At 42.5% G+C, this 21,180-nt stretch overlaps 1 protein-coding gene across 6 annotated transcripts in view; it reads left to right on the forward strand.

Moving 5' to 3' along the window:
* The window catches only part of LOC146809833 (histo-blood group ABO system transferase 1-like), a 691,528-nt gene that overhangs the window by 29,663 nt on the left and 640,685 nt on the right, over positions 1-21,180 (forward strand). The window contains exon 1 of one of the 6 annotated variants that reach the window (XM_085616689.1): positions 6,122-6,210. The exons of 4 other annotated variants lie outside the window; for them this stretch is intronic. The gene's annotated coding sequence lies outside the window, so the exon portion shown is untranslated. Of the gene's footprint in view, positions 1-6,121; positions 6,211-21,180 lie in introns of those variants that run through there. One more of the 6 variants, XM_085616686.1, reaches the window with a different exon arrangement.

Below are 21,180 nucleotides of genomic sequence, written 5' to 3' on the forward strand. Positions count from 1 at the left end.
TGTGGTTTGTGCTTGGACGTTCTCCGTTATCACTTCAGCTTTAAAATGGTTGGCTGCTGTTCTTCTTTCTTTTCCATGCAGTGTTCCAGTCTCTGCAGCCATTAGACTGTATGTCCTGCAGCACAGGGAACACAGCAGTTTTCTCTTGCGTGGTTATGAGGTTTTCTGCCTCTGCCCTCTTTCAAGGTTACCTGACCTGGTAGCGCATTGAAGAGTACATACAGCACACAAGTCCAACGCCCTAGGATGGTTTTCGATTAACGCCATCTAATTTATAGAAAGTTCCTTTTCAATTACCAAAATAACTTTCTTTTTCCTTTCGTACCTCAGAGCCGATCATAAAGCTTCTCTTATGACTTTTAGTATATATGCATTCAGTATATATGAAATATTAATGATCTAAAATGACGAAACTGACAATATCAATTTCTGAAGATTTTCTTAAGCAAAAGCAAGAAGACCAACAAAAGGATTTAGAAATGCAGATGTGCCTTAACTATGTGTACCTCTGATGTCAAGAAAATCCTGTGCTTGAATGGAGCAAATGCTGAGATTCTTGTGCTTCCATCCCCTTTGAGCAGCCACAGACCCATGGAAGCCCACTCTGTACACCTACAAGGAAACCAGCATTTGGCTGCCAACTTCTTGGTTTTCCCAATTGTTGTTTTCTTATTTCTTTTTGTAAACATTTACTACAAAAACAATTTTGTGTCTTCAAAAAGCACAATAAAACAAGTGGCTAAGCTATATGTCTGCGCAAACTAGTGTGTTCCTATTTTTAAAAGTGAAAAAAAGTCTTCATACACGGTGTTCCAAGGAGATGAAATGGCCATCACACTCCAACACAGGGAAGCATCGTTCCCCACAATAATGTATAATACTCCAGAGCTCCGTAGTGTGAAGTAACAAAGAATTCAAATTCATTCCAAATATAGTCCTTATAATTTTCTTTATTTTCGTCTTCTTTTAGGCATCCAACAAACGTTTCAATTCTGTAGCCAACACGTGTTTTGTATTAAGGTGCATCAACCAATGATTTCCTCAGGGCTACAACAATAAATTAACAAGCATTGGCATAGCCAATAGGTCTCGCTTTTGGGACCTTATAAGTATTTAGTTATGCAACTGTTGCATAGTTAAACACTTATAAGGTCCCAAAAGCGAAACCTATTGGCTATGCCAATGCTTGTTCTTTCATTCTACGAAATGGCAGTATATTTTTTCTTATCCACAAAATTGTGTACTTGCATAAATAATATTCCAAACACAGAATCATTCACATATCTAATTTTCCTTGCAGTTGCTATCTTGTCTGCCACATCTACATGTTTACATTGCATCACTTTTGCAGTAAAGAGGAAAAGTCAGTGTGCGAATAAACAAGTGAGAGTAAGTTATATAGCGAGAGAGACAGAGAGAAGTGGGCGAGTGAGCTTAAGAGAGACAACAGGAGTGATTGCCCAAGTTACTTACCAGTATTCTTCATTATCCTTCGCCCAAAGACCTAGTCATAGTCATTTACTTGCGAGGTGAACCCACCTCATTGGCGGGACCAAAAACAGGAAGTAGGAGTGGACTTGCCTTAATCCTACACTATATGTGGTATAATTAATGGCCAATCCCATTCTTCTTGACATACGGACCCATCAGAGTCCAGTAGTATCCAGGAGGGCCATAATGATTGTGACAAGGACTTCGTACTAAGGATACTGAAGATAACTGGTAAGTAATTTGGGAATTATCCCCATATCCTTGTCCCAGTCATTTACTCATGAGGAATACCGAAGCCAATACTGGCCGAAGATCCCATGTCCTCAGAAGTACTGCCCAGAAAACATACTTTTCCTTTAATAATAGAAGATAAAACAAATTCAAAGAAGAAGAAAACAAAGTACAAAGAATCTTCAAGTATTAAAAACTGTTCCCAACACTTTGTGACCAAATGAATTGCTCAAAACCCACCCCCTGAATCTTGTAGTGGTGCAAGAAAGTGCAAGGAGAAGCCCAAGTGCCTGCCCGGCAAATCTCTTCCTCAAGACCGGAACAAAAACAGGAAGAGGATTGTTATTGACCTTTACTCAAGAGTAACTTACTGGGAGAAGGACATAGGATGTAGAGATAATGAATGAGATCTATATAGAGTATGTCAAAAAGAGTGTGCAGGCAAGAGTAAGAAAGTGAGAAATACTGAGAGGATGAAAGAGACAGAAAATGATAAGTTGAGTGATAGCAAGAAAGAGATCACCAGTTTGACTGTTAGAGTGTAAAATTATGGAGCAGTCAGTGTAAGACTGAGTGGGTGAATATCTGCTTGAGGGTGGATATGACAAATGATTTAAGTGTTTGTGAAAGTCTGGGATACATTTTGAAGACCTAGTGATGGATAGAAGGGGCATGGAGGAGAGAGGTAAAGAGACAAATTAGCTAGTGGAATTCTGGAGGGAATCGGGGGAAGGATGCATTACGAAAAGGAAGACAGACTTCTGGCCTTCTGTGGCATGATAACAGCGGGATCAGGTATTAGAGAACTGTGGTACAGGATGCGATAAAAATTGCTGCTTGCACAGTAATTTCTGAGCACTGCTAATGTCTTGTGGTGTTTTCTTGTTCGAAGGCCCTCTTTACTAGTGACCCGGTTAATTCCGATATGTATGGTAACTCATGTCACTGCGCTTATTTCAATCGTGGGTTTGTGATAAATATCGAAAGGTAAGACCTGCCGATATTTAAGTGGGGGTAAAAAAAAAAAAAAGAGTCTGATACATGCGAATTTTGGAGCGTGCAGCGAATTATTCCCCAAAAGGTCGCAGTTGGCTCTTATTTATTGCATCTCAGAAAATTCCAACTTGGCCTTAGTCAGTATTGCCTCAGAGTACATTGCCTCCTTATAATCCAGGTTATCATTTTGAAGATGCATATATTGTCTTTTTGTGCAGAAGCTGATAAACAATCCCGGCATTTTTTAACAGTGTGGGTAATGGGTGTCACTGTTACTGAGGTCCAAAATATTGAGTCTAGAACAATGAAAGACTATGTTGCGATAAACACTGACCCACCTATCTTACTGGCGCCAATTGCTGCACAAAATATGCCCTGGTAAAGTAACTCCATAGATTTCTGCTTCCACTGAGAAATATATTTGCAATCGTCAAGTTACATGTTTTTACCATTAAATATTCAGTGGTGTGTTTGCTACGAAGTACTTAGAGTGGAGTAGTTTATGCACCTGACATAAAGATCTACTTATAAACTGTAAGGGATATGTTTGTGTCAGGACAGGGGTAACTCAAACATTCATCTTTCTGAGTGCAATACAATTAGTGTCATTGAGTTTAGTTAAGACCTATTATTATCTAGGGGACAAATATATTTTATAATCTTTTTATAATCTGTCAGTCGTTCTGTTTCCAGTTTCAATTTTAGAAAGTAGTACTAATCCAGATTACTGGGTTAAATAGCATACTGACGTAATTCTGTTTCTCCCTAAACCAACATTTGAGTAAACCAGAACATCTATTATAACTGTGGACGTGACAGTGTTTTATCTCCCTTTCACAGTTTATTTTATGAGCCTGATATTTGGAATGTGACTTTTATCCTTGCATCCATGTTGTGATATTTCAATATTTTTTCATGTAGCATTTGGTTACAATGAGCACTGGCACTTTATTCAAGAATATGAAATTTGGGAAAAAGACAAAAATTATTAATGCGGATTGAGGTAATTTAAATTTGGTTTAAGTATTTGTTGTTGCACACTAGCACTTTCTTTCGCACTTTCATTGTGATAATTGGAATTTGAAGCACTAAGCACTTTGTAGTGGTAGTAAAGGATAACGGGGTCAACTATGAGTAACAGGCTCTTCTTTGACGGTAACAGCAACTATTGCCCATGATATGCCCTTACGTTAAATTACCATATTATTACCGGGAATAATTTCTTTTTTTGTCAGCACTAGCTGACTATATACACTAAAGCCAGAACTTTATGAACTGTTATAGTGATTACTGTTGTTTGGATGGAATACAAATTAATTGAATATCACAACATCCAACTCAATTATATGTTTTTAGGTCATTTAACTGGCCAGTCTGGGGCTCTTTGAGTATTTGTGGAAACATTTAAACATTTTAACCTTGTTTGTGTTACTGTACTATTGATTTTCAATAGTCTGTTCTCTATGTTGTTTTTAACCATTGGTGCACGAGTGATCAGCACATGTATATAAGGAGTTAACAAACACAGAGCATCATCTGATCAAGACCGCGAAGTAGCGGTCGAAACGCGTCATGTACGTCAATTGCCCCGACATTGTGTTTTATTTGTGAAACTTTGCCTGTGTAAGAGCACTTTGAAACTCTGATTGGCGTGGAGTGATCCGTACCTGTTTTGCGCAGCAGTGATCTGTGGGAATCCAGGAGTGAGTAGCCATCTTCCTTGCCTACAGCAGAAAACATGCATATTTTGCAGAAAATCCAGCTTTCTTTGACATGTAGGGGCATGTCCTGCCTTTTAATATTGAAATATTTTGCACCTTGTGGAGAACTTTCCCTGTTTTTCTCCTCTTTCTCAGTAACAAATTGTGAAGTGTTGTTTAAGATGGGGCCCGAAGACCAATGACTGGCACTATCGCTGACTTGGCTCCAGCGCACACGATGAGTTCGAGCCTCGGCACACCTTTACCTTTGCTCGCTTTTTGTTCATGATTTAGCATGAGAAAGACATCCAGAACATGGCCCTAGTACTAAAAAAGACCCGAACTACAGCAGTAGTGCAAAGCCAGTAGAACAGGCATATAACTGAGTGTGTTTTTCAATGAATGGCAAGTTTGTGTGCGATATCCTGGAAGTGTAAGGCTGTGAATGTAAGAATAAGTAAATGTGTGATAAATGTATGCATCCACTCATCCATCTGTCCATGCGCTCTACCTTTCCTCGTCCATGCACTTGGACTTTCATCTATACATTGATCCACAATTTAATCCACAAGCACTATTTCATTTGAAAGTCACACAGATTGGCATGCCAATTCTTCCTAAACTGCATGTTTACAGTATAGTAAATTAAATTGGTGGCAAAATAGAGCAGAATGCTAAGTTTCAATGTGAGATGGGGGCCAAAGAGTAAACTGTATCTTTTCTAGTTCTGAAAGGCAGGATTCAGTGCCAGAATAAGTCACTGGAGAGTGTGGTTCTGAGATCAGTAGGAATTGAAAGGCAGTACTCGGTAACTAAATATCATACGAGTGAAACGCAGTGCCATTGAAAACAAAAATCCCCAAAGGAAACTAGGAGTAAAATATTAAATAGGAGGGTGGGGCACATGAGCAAAAGCTAATTGAAAGTGAATGCTTATGGACTCAGCAGCAAAATGGTATTGATGGCCAAGGTCTGTGGCATAACACAAGGCCCACTTGGACCTGTGGTGCAAGGTGGAGGGTCACCATTAGTTTACATTTCAGTATTTACAACGTCCTGTTAAAATGCCTATCTGCCACAATCTTTTAAGATTTGCTTGGTGCAGTAATTTCTTGCAAGCCCAACAAAGGGGCAGTACACTATCTCTGGACCACCCACCCCCCACACCAACACTATTTGTGTTACTCTCAAGTTGCCATGTATTTGCAATGCAATAAAAGTATGAGCTATTAGCGTTGCAAATGATAAGGTTAGGTTTTTTTCCTCAGAGATAAAACACTGCAGTAGCATATGTAACGCAAAATTTCTTTTATTACTTATGATACTGTTGGGATATTTCTGAACAAAATAAATGTACAAACATTATCATTTGCAACAAAAATAGTTCAAACTTTCACTAATGCAAGACCTACTGCACTGCAAATGCTTGTTTGCCTTGGTAGCACAATCATCAGCTGCAACCTGTCCCAGGTGTTGAACCACTGTCTGCAGGTTTTGTTGCATGACTGCCAAAGCCCTGGTGTTGCTGGATACCCATCTAACCTGTTTAATATCAGTAACATGTGGTAAGTTGTCATCAATTATTCTTGACATTTCTTTGGCAGCTCTTCGTCTCGTCTCTATACCAAACAAATGTGAAAATCCATTTAAAGGTTTTTCAAACTGACAAATAGAGGGATTGGATTTTACAGTGTCTCGAATCCCAAGCTGAAGCGTCTGAGTTTCATAGTGGAATGGCAGAAGAAAAGGAATCTCTTTCTTTAGGAGTGCTACAACCCCTCCCTTAAATCAGGTAAGCATTGTTAAACAAGACAGTCAGTTTCTTTCTTTCTCTCTCCTTCAGTTTTTCCAGTGCTTGCATGAGGGGCTGCTCTGTAGGGGCACTGGAATTTGAAGTACTCACTGTAGGAGTATGAGACTACAAGCCCATTTATTTCATTTCTTGGCGGTGCCATGAAACACGTCATATGTGCCTTACTAGTTTCCTGAGCTCAGATTGGTTCAATGTGCAACTTGTCACATCCGCTTAAGAATGCAGCGGACTGCTACAGTAGGATATTTTTGGCAAATAGTGCAGTACATTTTTGGTCCTTCTCCCGCTGAACTTTCCTTCAGGGCTTGCCATGGCCAGGATTCCCCCAGTGTGACTAAAAAATGTGTTTTCTTTTTGTCAGCATCTCACTTTTTGTTTTTAGTTATGTTAGGATTCTGTGCAGTTGTACCATCCCCAACTTCATTTGGTTCTTTTTGATTTCCTTCTCCTGGGTTTTCTTTATCAGTGTATTTACTTTTTTTAATCCATGTTGAAGATGAATAGACTTTGTTGAGATCTATTTGTCTGTCAAAAGAACAAAGTGATCAAGTCTGAGACTATACTTGATTCAGTTTTAAACTTTCTGTCCAGAAATGTTCAGCTATTTATGGGAACATATTTTTGACATAGAAGATTGCACTTAATCTTGATACAGGTTTTCTCCTACACTTTTCCAAATTCTTTGAGAACCAAGGGTTGAGCCTGCCTGTTGTAATGAACCTCTATGCTACTACTACACTTCACAGTGATTCTGTTTCATGCCAAGTTGTGAACTCACTGAAGACTGGTGCTACACTTGCTGCACTCTAGACCTAGAAGCCAAGAAAAAGATTTACACTTTTTTTTGGAAAAGTTCAAGCTTACATAAAGGCAATTCAAATCTACCATCAATTTAACCATTAAAAAACTAAAACAAATGAAAAACATTTGAAATTATGTGTAATTGACTGATTAAGAAAGATGTGGAATAAAATAAAGGAAAAAAATAACAGAAACAAAAATCAGGCAAAAAGATTAAAAAAAGAAAAATTGCAAAGAAAGAAGGAAGGTAATTAAGAAAGAAAAGAAAGGGGCAAAAGGGGGAAGAAAAAAGTAAAGTGCAGAAAAGAAAAAAGGAAAAACGAGGAAGGCAAGAAAGAAAGAAAATGGAAGGAAAGAGGATACTTGGTATTAAAAAAAAAAATTGGATACTAAAAACCAAATTACACCCCACCTATATTTCAATAGAACTGCTGAAAATTAAACACCATAACATGTGTTTTTCCCTAAGCAAATTTTATCAAAGAACCATTCCTGAAACAGAGTCCAGGAATGCCACGAAATTACAGCAGGCCACTTCAAACGGAATTTACAACAGCATTGCAAGGAGATTGGAACTGATAAAGCGAAATATGTCCTGTGCTCACTTCAAATGTGTCCTGTGATCACATCAGGCAACACTGGTGCTTAAGGAATCTCCTTGTGTGCAGATGCGCACTTTGTGAAAGAGAAAAATGCACTGCAGTCACCCCAAATGACTTCAACCAGAGGCCTAATTTTGCTGACCCATTGCAACCATGCTATATGCTGTAGTGGGCAGAAGCAAAATGGGAATGACCCAACAACAGACCAATGGATGAAAAGAGGTGTCTGAAAGCAACTATAAGTAATATTATACATAATATTTCAGTAAAATCAAAAGGTCCTGGATAAAAGCCAGACCTAAAAAAGCAGTTATGATGCAACAGCATTTCATACCACTTACACATGCATGCGTGATGATGTTGATATGTATCAGAACGCATACGAGCGTAATGACTCCAGTGCCATGTTTTCTTTAATTTACCCATCCGTGAAAGTTTTGCCAGTGCTTTTTGCCCATGCTGTGCATCATGCGCAAAAAGCTTTTGGCTGCTGACATGTAGCATCATGAAAATACGAGGAAAAACAAAACCTGCATGATGATGAAACCATTTTCTAGGCTCACACATGTATGAGGACGTGTGCAAGTGCAGGCATCACCATAAATGCATGCGCCTATGGAATGAGGGGGCACATTTTTAAAAGTATTTAATGATCAAAAATGGACACCCTTTGGCTTGCCTACAGACAGAAGCCTGTCTCATGTCCTGCCAAGGAGCTAGAATATCACTGAAGTATGTGTTTGTCAGAAATGTGTAATGAGAAAACCTAAATCCGATACTCGAATTGCCTGCGCCATCAGTGTGACATTCTTGAAGAATGGACAATGTACCGTACTGATGACACTGCCATTTGTGAACCAAGAGGCAAAGCAATTGTCATGTGAACACTGTATGTGGCCAGAATATTATAGAGGGACATTGTAGTTTATTAAGTAAAAAACAACAGGTTTTTGTACAGCTGGTATTCTGAACGCACACATTTGAAAGTGCTTCCATGCTTGATTATGGAGAAAGTTAGTTTTGGTGGAATCACATATATGCCTAAGATCACACAATTTAAGCATGGAAATCATTTTTGATCCCGCCAGGTTTTCTCTTACAAAGAGTACTTAAATAGTTTCAGACCATCATGAAGAATTCTGCAACATCACAAATAGGAGTTAACTACTGCAAATAAACTCTGCACTCAAGGAGGATATTGCACAATCACAACTAATGCACAACTACTGCAACCAGTACTTAACTGTTTCAAATAAATTAAAACAAATTATTACAAATAATGAACATCTATGGCCAACAAGCCACAACTGTCCAGAATACTGGACTATCCCAGAGCATGCAGACATATCACAAATAACGGAGAGCCATCACAAACCATATCCACCTGCTGCAAACAGAAAGACAAAGATGAAGAATAGCCAACTATCACAAATAATCTTGGACTATGGTTAAATAATATAAAGTGCATTTGCAGTGATATTTGAGGTTTCACTATTGTGATGATTACAAGGGGCTCTGTGATTCAGTAGTGTGATTTGGTGGAGTTATGTTGGGCCAAGTGTTTAAATATCAGGTAACGTAAGACACAGTAGTGATGCATTGGCAGAGCTGGGTTTCTATTGTAACAGTGGTCCTGTGTACTGGGATAAATTACATGGAACTTAGGTGGTACTTGTGTGAGGCTCCATGGTTGTTTTCCTACGTATTTCTCAGGTCTAGATTGAGGCACATTTACAGAGCGGCATACATACCAATACTGAAGTTGCTGAGAGTATGCAAAGCCACACGGAAATGCTATTGCCAAGTAAGATGGACTCCACTGCCGTAGAAGCTTGAGTACTTAGGTCATGGTGGAGATGCATCGATAGAGCTGTGCTGTTCCACAGGAGTCTCAGATTAGGCCTGGTTGGGTGGTGGGTGTCTATGAAGAGTCGGGCAAGGGCCATCAGTTATCACATAAGGCAGAACTGAAGTGCTTTGGCACAGCTATTCATAGAGATCCTGTTTCACACTGGGTATTCTAGTTGCAAGGTTTTTGGGAAGAGCTGTGCATGCATACGTGTACAAACTAGCAAATATCTACTGAACACACCGCCAGATTGTTGTATTGCCCCGTTAAATCAGCATTTTGTCTTCTAAAACAATGGTATCCTTCATATCTTCCTCACCACCTCCCCAATTCACTTGTTTTGAATATCATAGCCAGAATAATTTTAATACTTGACTACTGGACGGGTATACGTTATGCTGATGAATAAAGCAGTTTTACTGAATATTTCTATTCAGACACAAGCCAAAGATGTTTGAACAAATTATGAGATTGCCTCAAGTCCGCTCTCGGCTGGAGTGAGAAGTTGCAAACAGGTAGTAGTGAGTTCCTGCTTCACCATGTAGTTGTTTGCCCGCTGCTCTGCCCTTAAAAACGAACTTGGGCCCCTCTCTAACATTTCAGCTTTTTGGGGCACAAGAGCAACACCTATTACTGCTACACGTCACATGCTGTACAATTTATGGCACTTTATTTAGAGAGTGACACAGGCCTAGTGGGGCCCAGTAGCAGTCCCCACTCCAGGTGACGGAGCGGGGGAGTTCACGACACCACTGAGATGCCGACAGGAAGGTAAGGAAAAAGAGCGTTCGCAGTGCTTAATTTGAGCCTGTGCTTTCTGGTGCTCAGCACCAGCACTTAATTGGTTTCTGGTGCTCTGCACCAGCATCTAATTGTCAACACCATACTTAGAACAGTCTACCACATGGTGGTGCTGCTCATCTAATTTAGAGATGAGCAGAACAACAATTGTTTAGGAATACAATATACATTAAAATAGTGCCCATACCTGCCTCCACAGCCATTCCTTTAGCTTTGGGGACCTGGAATAATCTGTTGCATTTACATGTGAGAGAGATGGTTAGTAGTTGTTTTGGCAGCGATGACAAGGGTGATGGGCTGTGCAAGCTGCAGTGGCCGGCTGGTCAGAGCCCTGGCACTTAATATTTTACAAATTAAGCACTGTGCGTTCGACCTTTTGAAATGGAAAAAGAGCCATTGAGATGCCTCTTCTTGCCGGGTCAAGTTTCCAGTTTTCTGCTGCTGTGTGCAGATATTATAGAGATCCCCAAGAGGGGGTGAGGCTGACAGAAATGTCCCTCACACAAACCCCTCTGCGGATGTTTCACCTTGGGGCACACGAGAGGATGGAGAAAGAATGGGTTGCTTCTCAAGGAAGGTATCCACCCAAAGAAACACAAACAAGAAATACGAAGGGTGCTCCAAGCAGATGGCCTGTGCCCACAGCCACTCTCACTGTAGGTAGTGCACATGCACTTTAAAGTTGAATTTGGCTCTTTTATGAAAGATGCAGGACGTACTTTTTCGTCACCCTAAGATTAATGTCGATTTTAAAATGGACTGAATACGCTTGCATAAGTTCTTGAGTGCCTTTCCAATAAAAGAATGTCATTTTCTAGAGTAGCGCTAATAAATCGGCAGCTGCACGAGAAATCAAATGCTATGTGTTATGCAGAGGGGACATTGCAGGTTGTAGACTCCAAAAATGTGACTTCTAATCCCGCTTCATCCCGCTTTACCAACATGGTGTAACCCTGGACAAAGCGCTTTATGTCCCTATTCCTTCAGCATCCTTATCTGATTATATTATTAGCACATTGAGGAGGCTACTGTGTTCTATGGAAAACAACGCTCACTTTTCAAACAAATTTATTTATCACTGACATTCAGATGGGTCTGATATCTGCCATGGCATTTAGGGTCTGGCACTAAAGTGGTGCAAGATAGGCACAGTGCCTATTTTCCAGTCTGAAACGACCCTCCAACGAAGACATATCGTCATAGGCCCACTATGCCAACTTTGCGCCTGCCACTATTGATCTGATACTCTGGAGGTAACCTCTTTACCCATTATCCAGTATTGCTAGTGTTCTTTAACCATTACCTGGCAGCTCAAGAATGATAAACTCCCAGCTTAAACAATGTGTATAACAGGCTAAATTAAGCCTGAAAAATAGGCAGTGGCCAATTGGGCAATTTCCTGCACAAGTGGGAAAAATATTCACAATTTGTGCAGGAAATTGCTTAATCTGGCAACTTCGTGTCGCACGTCTAGCGTGAAAGGAAGTTTGAATCTTCTCTGCCCACCAATGGAAAGATGCGCAGTCGGCACGGCTATGGCACTCCTCCAATAGCAGCGATGAGGTAAACGAGAGCCTGCGCTTCCTGCAACTACAAGGACACCTTCTAAGACACGGTTCATCATACAGACGTAGCAGTTGTATTCTGTTTAGAGCGATCTTCAAGAAACTATTACCTTTTTGAACACTCTAGGAACGCTATAGCGACCACTATGACCGTGCTTATTTTACCTGAATGTTAGCGTTGTGGCAACCGCGGACTACCACTTGCTGAGACTGAAGTTTCACTCCCCCAGCCTATCATTGGCTAGAGCCCAGTCATGGGCTGTTAGCGAATGAGAGCACCCCAAAGGCTCTATCATCAGCATTTCTGATTGGCTCCTTGTCCGTTGGACAAAATAGACATTTAAATCTTCTTGCCCATCACAAAAAACAACATGGTTCAGCCATCGGGCGATATGATTCCACCACCTCTGCTTAGTAAGAGGAAAGGTATAGGCCTGGCAAGTGGATGCACTTGCCAAGTCGAAATAGCAGTTTAAAACTTCACACACGAACACTGCAGTAACAGGTCTGAGACATGTTTATAGGGCTACTCATGTGGGTGGCACAATCAGTGCTGCAGGCCCACTAGTACCATTTGATTTAAAGGCCCTGGGCACATCTGGTGCACTTTACTAGGGACTTGCGAGTAAATCAAATATGCAAACCATGGATAACCAATCACCAATACAATTTACACAGGGATCCCTTGCACTTTAGCACTGGTCAGCAGTGGTAAAGTGCCCACAGTCCTAAAACCAGCAAAAACGAAGTCATAAAAATTAGGAGGAAGATGGCAAAACGTTTGGGGATAACCCTGCAGAAAGGGCCAGGTCCAACAGTAATGACCATCCTTTGTGTGATATTCATCCAGACATGTGCCTTCTGTAGCTGAATCCGTTTTTGTTGTCTTTTGGATTCTGTGCCCCTGCTAATCAGTAGTAAAGGGCTTGTGTTTTCCCTTTTAAACATCGTAACATAAGCATCCACCAAATTGGCACATTTAATTCATTTATAACTGCCATTTCAACCTGGCAAATTAAACCTTTTGCCAGGCCTAACCCTTCCTATTAAAAATATATGTCACCCCAGAAGCCACCTCATCGAGCAGAGTGCATGGTATTTAAAAGATCGGACATGTGTGCCTAAAAGTTTACATATCCTGCCAGTGAAAAACCTACAAAGTGATTTTTCACCATGGCAAGACTTGGCTCTCTCATAGCAAACCGTGGGTCACTTTATAATGTATAACTTCAGGTTAGGAATATGCTGAAACCATCGTTCAAAAGCTCACATTAATAGTAATTCACAATCTAAACTAATGGTCAAATTTTTGGATCTTAAATTACTATTTTGAAAAGCCAGGTGGCCTTTCCCTGCCTAATAAAATGTGCCTTTCTTTCAGCATCCAGGGTCACCTGACTGTTGATGGCTCTCCTGTGGCGTGATGTGTATTCCTCCCATACAGCAGACAAAGGGCTCTGGGTGTGGAGAAGGGTGTTTCCCTCCTGAGCAGGATGGCCTGAGACGTTGTACCTAACCCCTTCCTGGGCTTCAAAGGGTAGCCTGAGGGCAGTACTCTGCCACTTTATGACTTCAGAAGATGTTTAGCTTTGCACTTGCAGATGCAGCTCTCATCTAGGCCTGCTGCCCTTTGTTTCCCTAGACAGGCTGATGCCAAACCCGGTGGAAAGATGTACTGAGCCGAACCAGTTTTAGGGTTCGATAAAGGCATGTCTCCCACTCATAGGCTAGCACTGGGTATAAAAGTGGAATCAAAGATTCTGAAATCGGAACAATCCTGGACCTGGCAAGATTCGTAAGGACTGCCCTGCTATTTGGCGAAGGAAGACCAGACATGCCTGTATTGAACCCAGAAATCAGAAGGGACTCCCGTGGTCACTTGGCTGACCTCCTGTTTCAGCTACAGTGACATTGTGACATTGTCCAGTGACATTGTCTAGAGTCCATTCCTGCTTTTTATCTGACCAGTACCAACTGGACCTGACCTACTTCCCTACGCTGGCCTCTGTGGGAGTGAGTCCTATCTGCCCAAGTGCTGTACTGAAGGTCCTAGATCCTTGGCTGGAGTTAGTGTGCACTTGTCCCTCCATAACGGAAGGTTGCATCAAATCTGACACAGAGCCTACCAGGGGCACACAGCCTCTACTTAAAGGCTTCACCAGATCTGATGCAGAACAACGCAGAGACCCACAGAGACACACTAAGCAGATTCCAACTGGAAGCCTCACCAGAACCAGCACAGTGTGATGCAGAGTAGCACCACGCAGCGCCAAAGGACGTAGAACTCTGCAGCTTCAGACTGAAAGCCTCACTAGATCCAACATAGCGCAATGCAGGACGATGCAGAGATGCACAGCTCCTGACTGAAAGCGTCACTGAATCAAACACAGCACAATGCAGAACCCCACAGAGCAGTGACACCGTGTCTTTGCATCAAAGTCAGAAGGTAAAACTTCCAGCGGGACGAGCCTGGTTCTGTACCCAGCTCCATGACGGTCAGCCTGAATTTATGACACTGTCCTGTTCTGGTGCGACCAGATACCTGCCTTTTGGCACTATTTTTCCCCAAAACATTAAAAACTCATTTATTAAAATATTCTCTGTTTTTCTAAATTGGTTTGGAATTTCTTGAGTTGTGGTTTCACTCCCTTACTGTTTGAGTACTACATGCATACTTCACACATTACCTCTAACACATTACACACTGCCTGACTGCTTTTGTGCCAAGCTACCGGAGGGTTGAGCACAATTTTAACGACTTTTGTGATTTACCCTGACAAGGAGTTGCGATTATTTAAAGGGGGTTCTTACTCCACTCAAATAATAAGACAGTTTCTTACAAAGTGCATATGCTTAATTAAATTGAATAAATGAGTGCTTTGCCAACCTGGAGATGAAGCCTGCACAATCAGCAAGTCCCGTAATTGTGCTGCAGGTGCACAGTGCTTGAATGTCTAGAGCACCCTATAGCCCTAACCGAGGAGAGGATGGAGATAATTTATTGACGAACTCTAGGGAAACCCTGTTTGGCATGAGTTTCTTCGTCAAAAAACTGTATACCGTTGGGCAACATTTGTATCAGTTTAGGGCGTTTCGCAAATCCAGATTTATTGCCTTGATTCAGAGATTAGGTCTCCGATAGAGTCGCAGGTGACGACCGCATGCCTCTTCAGGGGGTAGGAGGTAGCAGAAATTTTAGTAAGAATTAAAGTGATGCCGGCAAGTTTTGTTGTTGTTATTCCATTTTTAGCATCAGGTATAAGTTATTTAGCGGTTTGGGGAATTTGCATCTGTTTTAAGTGAAAAATGTGTGCACTTCAGTGCAGGGCTGTTTGCCCGGACCTTAAATTTAGCATTTTCTCAATTTCCCTATCATTTGTTTAATTCTCCTCTTTTGTTTTTAATGTTTTTTAAGAGCATACTACAGGCCCCCAGGCAGTGGTAACGGGTCTTTCATCTGTAGTGCTCCGCATCCTACAAGACCACGTCCTCTAATCCAGGAGATTTATCATGGGATGCTGTTGGCCATAGTCTATCGTGGTTATATCATTTCACGATGGCAAACACATTGATTCTACATGTGGCAGTCATGCTTGAACTTTAATACAAATATAGACTATTTGCAATACCTTTACAAGTAGGACACTCGCTGCTATGTGAAGGCACCTTTTCTTTTTTATACTTGTAATCTTAATTTATCTAATTTTATCCTGTATGTTGGTGAGTTGGTGTGTATTTTATTGTGCTTGTGTCAGAAGGTGAATGTAAGAATGAGCCTGTGGATTGATGAATGGATGCATGAGTGCAAAGATGACTGGCTGTGCTTGTATGATGATGACTTATTGAGTGCCTAATCACAGTGTCACATAAGGCACTTCTGTTCGTAAGCCAGACCTATTGGCACTGCCAATACTGGTTTCAGAAGCTGTTTTGTGGTCCTTTCTGTCAGTGCAGGCAATTCCTGACCAGCTGAGAATAAAGCATGGCAATAGTGTAGTGTTGTCTGAAGAAACACTATCCCCCACCTTGGAGCATCTAGCCCTCAACATCAGCTAACTCCCTAGTGATCTGCATCCATTTGAGTGTTGCACGAGAAACCTTTCTATTACTACACCTACGAAGACCTAAATCGCTCAGGTAAAGTTAAAACGAGTGGGAATAGTCCTGTTACAATGACTCTTGAAGTTAAGTTTCCTATGTGTGCATTAAAAATCACATATATAAAATAGACATACAGTTTCGCTGATCTTACTCTACCTTACTAGTCTCTTTCTGCAGAATTTTTGCCACACATGATGCAAGTACAGAATGTTGTGATAAATATTGGACGATATTTATCAGGAGAAAAATGCAGGGGCGCAACCACCAGTGGTCCAGACTGTGCAGTGCTGCTGGGCCCTGAGGGGTGAAGGGCCCAGCCAGCGGTGCATCTTTCATTTACTACACCCCCAACTCTGAATGCATTTATTATTACGGACCTTTCTGGGGCCTTGTTGTATGTGTGCTCTGGGGGAGACAACAGAGGGGTAATGGGGGGCAGCAGATTGACATATAGATGCTACGGGGGGGCTTGTTTTCATGCTTGGGGTAAACTCGTGCTCGTCTGAGCTGCTTTGTGATTGCAACCAATTAGAAAGCAGCTCAGTTGAAACCTGCATGAGGGGCAATAAGTCAAAGAGCTCTGTTGGACTGTGTTGTAATGTTAGACTGTGTTGCATTAGATCTCTGGGCACCCCCAAAAAAGGGGCTCACATGCCCCATGCTGCCCAATCATAAAACATCATTTGGCTATTCTCACTGGATTTATTTGTAGGTCTCGCCTGCGTTAGCACGCACCTGTGCTTTCGCTTGCGAGAGTCTTGTGTAGGATAATGGACTTAGAACACGCCCATTACTTAACCATTCGTTTGCAGGCTGTCATTCTTCTTTGCTGCCTTCTAATTGGTCATTGCTTGCCAGATGTCACTTATTTTCTTTAGGTGGCGCATGGATTAAGTTTAGTTAGTGTCCCTCCATTAGCCTTCCGCTCCTTGTGCTGTGATTCAGGTAGTATTTCTTTTTTTTAAGCACTGACTCAGTCAACTCTGTCCGTGTCATAGCACTTTTATTCTACTTTGCTCCGCAGCCGCCACATCCTGTTCCTTCTCCCCCTCCAACCGCCCTCTGTCCCTGTTTCTTCTCCCCTACTACCACCGTTCCCTTCCAACTAAGTTTCTTTTACCCCCTCCCATTGACAGAAGTAAAAAGATACGCTATGAAGCAGCCAGCACTGGCCACTGCATAGCGTTTTTTTTTTTTTAACAGTCCTGTTACCCACACCTCCTGCACCCAGCTACCCTTCTCCACTAAGTTGCCAATAGCTTGCCCATAGGCGAAACCGATTTGCCAATGCTTGATAAATTATGTATTTTAAAGCTTATAGAACACTACATTTAGGCTGGGTGGGGTGAGGTGAAATAAAATGGTCCAAAAGCCACAAATTCTGATAAGACTTTGGTTGCACCTGTTGTGTTTTTTTAACCAACAACACTGGTATTTTAATGTCCTGGACAGTACAGAAATAAAGAAACTCGCCTTAAGCCAGTTTTTTGTCCACTGATCAATATGCACTCTAAACAGTAACGGTAAGGGGAAAGCAGTTTAACCAAACATTAGCAAAGCCAGTAGGTCTCGCCTTTGCAAGAGCTATTGCTTGGGCAATGTGCTTAGACATGTTGAACACCAATGTGGCTTCTGTTCAGCATGGCTAAAAGTTAGTTGCGTGGAGTGGGGTAGATTGGAGTAGAGTGGGATGCGGTACAGTAGAATGTGGCAGCTTGGTGTCGAGTGGGGTAGAATGGAGTAGTTGGATTGTGGTATATTGGAGTGGGGAGTTGGGTAGATTAGTGTGGTATATTGGAGTGGGGTAGATTGAATTGGGGGACAATGGGGTGGAGTGGGGTATATGGAAGAAGAGCAAATTGGGGAGGATTACAGTGGGGTAGATAGGAGTTGGGTAGAATGGGCTAGATTGAGTGGAGTGGGATATAGTGGGGTAGATTTGGGCATAGTGGACTGGGGTGGATTTGGAGTAGACGAGTGGGGTGGTGGGGAGTCTGGTAGAATAGAATAAAATAGATTTAGGTAGATAAGATTGGAGAGGAGTGGGGTAGATTAGGATGGGGTGAGATAGATTGGGGTAGATTGTAGTGGGGCATCGGGTGATTTGGAGTGGCGTGTATTGGAGTGGGATGGAGTGGTGTAGATTGGGATGGAGTGGGGTAGATTGAAGTAGATTGGGGTAAATTGGAGTGGCATAGATTGGAGTGGGCGTATTGGATGGGGTAAATTGGAGAGGGTAGATTGGAGTGGGCGCATTGGATGGAGTAGATTGGAGTAGGGTAGAGTGGGTTAGATTGGACTGGAGGGGGCTAGATTTGAGTGGCATTTGATAGTATGGAGTGAAGTGGAGGAGGGTAGATTGGATAGAGTAGAATGGAGTGGGGTTATTGAGTGCATTGGAATGGGTAGATTGAGGTGGAGTTAAGTAGAATGGAGTGGGTTGGAGTGAGGTTTGATTGATGGGAGTGGAGGTGAGATTGGAGTGAAGTTAGATTGATTGGGGTGGAGTGGATTGGGGAAGTGTGGTGGGGTAGATTAGGGTGCAGTGAAGTGGGGCAGACTGGGTGGATTAGACTAGGGTAGATTGGAGTGGGATGATTAGAGTGGAGTTGTTTGAAGTGGGGTAGTTTACAGTAAGGCACATTGGATTGGAGTGTGTGGTCGACTGAGAAGGGGTGGATTGAGGTAGAGTGGATGGGGTAGATTATAGTAGATTGGAGTGGGGCAGACTGTGGTAGAGTGGGGTAGATTGGCGAGGAGTTGTATATATTGCACTGGAGTTTGAAGTGGGGTTTGCTAAATTGGATTGAAGTGGGGTAAATCAGACTGAAGTAAAGTGCAGTGGGTAGTTTTGGGGTACATTGGAATGGGTGGATTAGGGTAGATTGGGTTAGAGTGGGGTATATTGAAGTGTAGCAGATTGGGGTAGGATAGGCTGGAGTGGGATAGACTGGAGTCGGGTAGCTAGGAGTATGGTTGCTAGTATGGATTGTGGTGGAGAGGGATCGATTAGGGTAGATTGGAGTGGAGAGGGGTAGATTAGGGTGGAGTGGATTGTGGTAGTGGGGTGGAGGGGAGTGGGGTAGATTGGAAATATTGAGATGGATTAGGGGTGGGGTGGATTAGAAGTGGGGTGGAGTAGATTTGGGAGGGGGGTGGAATGGGGGTGGGATTGGGCATAAACATAGGCTTCCTGGTACTGAAGTCACCAGCTTTCAGGGGCATAGCATATTGTTGCTATTTTTTGTGCTTTCAACCTCCTTCCAGTTAGTGGTAAAATTGGTGTGAAAGCACAATAGACCCCAGAAAGCTATACAATTCTGAAAAGTAGACAAAATTCTTTTTTAAAGCAAGGTGTCATTTGTGTAGATCCTTGAAGTGTTTTGTTTTATTTTAGAAACTAACAGTTTAAAAAAAAAATATTGAAACAGAGTTGAACAAAAGAGCCATTTGTGCAACGTTTTTATCTGTTCATCCCAGACAATGATCTCAAACAATCTACCCAATCACTGGTGCTATCCAGACTAGACTATGGGACTGCAACTCTCACGGGTACAACAAAGTCTCACCTAGCTCCCCTTAAAACAACTCAACACAGCAGCCAGAATGGTCACTGGAATTAGGAAATATGATCACATTTCACCACCACTCAGAGAACTAAAATGGCTCCCAGTCAAACTACGTGCCAGCTTCAGAACTGCCTGCCTCACGCACAAAGACCTGCACCCTGGAAAACCTGACTACCTGGCCGTCAAACTCAAGAGGGCTGGTCAGACAAAAAAACCCCAGGAGCTCCAATTCCCTACTTCTCATTACTATGAAAACACGCAAAGAAAAAAACGCTGCACGGTCCTTCGCAGGAAACAAGCCCAAAATCTGGAACTCCATCCCAGCAGAGATCAGAACGATCTCGTCCTTCACAAAATTAAAAAAACACCTAAAAACCCTCTTCCTCAACCGCTCCCTCCCAAATGGATAGCCGCCGCCTGAACGCAAATCCCTGCTAGTCGTTCCCCCTCTGACATTGTTTCTCAAAGACCTACCTCATCGTTGCCCTTCAACCCATTTCCAGCTCCTCCCGCCCCCCAAGAGCTTCAACCCAAGACAACGTGCACTCAATGAGGTTATCTCAGGACTCTCGTACTACCTCAATGCTGCACTGCACACTTGGAATTCCGAATCATTATTGTATAATCACTGCTCTATTGTACAACTCTTACAAAAACTGTTGTAAAGCGCTCCGATACCCCCGGGTACGGCCAGCGCTATATCAAACTCCTTAATAAATAAAATAAATCTATAACAACTTCTAAGTATGACGTATATTAGAAAGCAACATGCCGTTACATCTGCTGGACCGTTCTGGTTGTGAGTGTATATAAGACTTGTAGGTTCACCAAGAACCAGAGGAACCCAGAGCCAGTAACTGAGCTGCATCTTGCAATGTTTTTTCATTGTGTACCTGGTATACAGCAATTCATTAAATATAAAGAGTGAAAAATGGTTACAAAGAAAACCAATATATTTCTGAAATGGGTACAAAATGTACAAAAAGACTGTGGCAATTTTTATGGGGGGGTGGTGCATTGGCATGCCCATTTTGGGCAGGCCCCACCCCTACATATTAAACAAATCCTTGGTGCCTAGTGGGCTTTCTATCACTCCCTCCCCCCCGACTGGGGGCAGATCAGGGGCTATTGCCCTCATCTGCCTCGGGGGGGGGGCGTAGAAAGACTGTGGACTTTAATTTGGGGGGCATTGTCATGCCCATTTCGGCCAGCCCCCACCCCTATATACATAAAAAAAGAAATCCCTGGTGCCTAGTGTGATTTCTGTCCCACCTGGGGGTGCAGATCGGGGCAGAAAGACTGGTATTTTGGGGTGGTAGAGGCATTGGCATGCCCATCTCGGGCAGCCCCCACACCTAAATGTGCTCTAAAATAAATCCCTGGTGCCTAGTGCGTCTTCTGCCCCCCGGAGGGGCAGGTTGGGGGCTATTGCTGCCCCATGGGGGGGGGTGGAAAGATTTTATATGCCCCCAACAAATTGAGGGGAGCAAAGTCTCTTTCCCAAGGGGCCGCTCCCCCCTCTCTGTTGTTCAGTGGGTGGATTCCTGCTTGGGGATCGCCCTCCTGTTGCAGTCCTCAAGCAGGGATCCAATAAGGGAGGGGTACCATTGGGAAGGGGAGATTCTCCTTTTTCCAATGATTCCTCTCCTGTCTGCCTACGT

Source organism: Triturus cristatus, chromosome 7, assembly GCF_964204655.1.
Source record: "Triturus cristatus chromosome 7, aTriCri1.1, whole genome shotgun sequence".
NCBI lineage: Eukaryota > Metazoa > Chordata > Amphibia > Caudata > Salamandridae > Triturus > Triturus cristatus.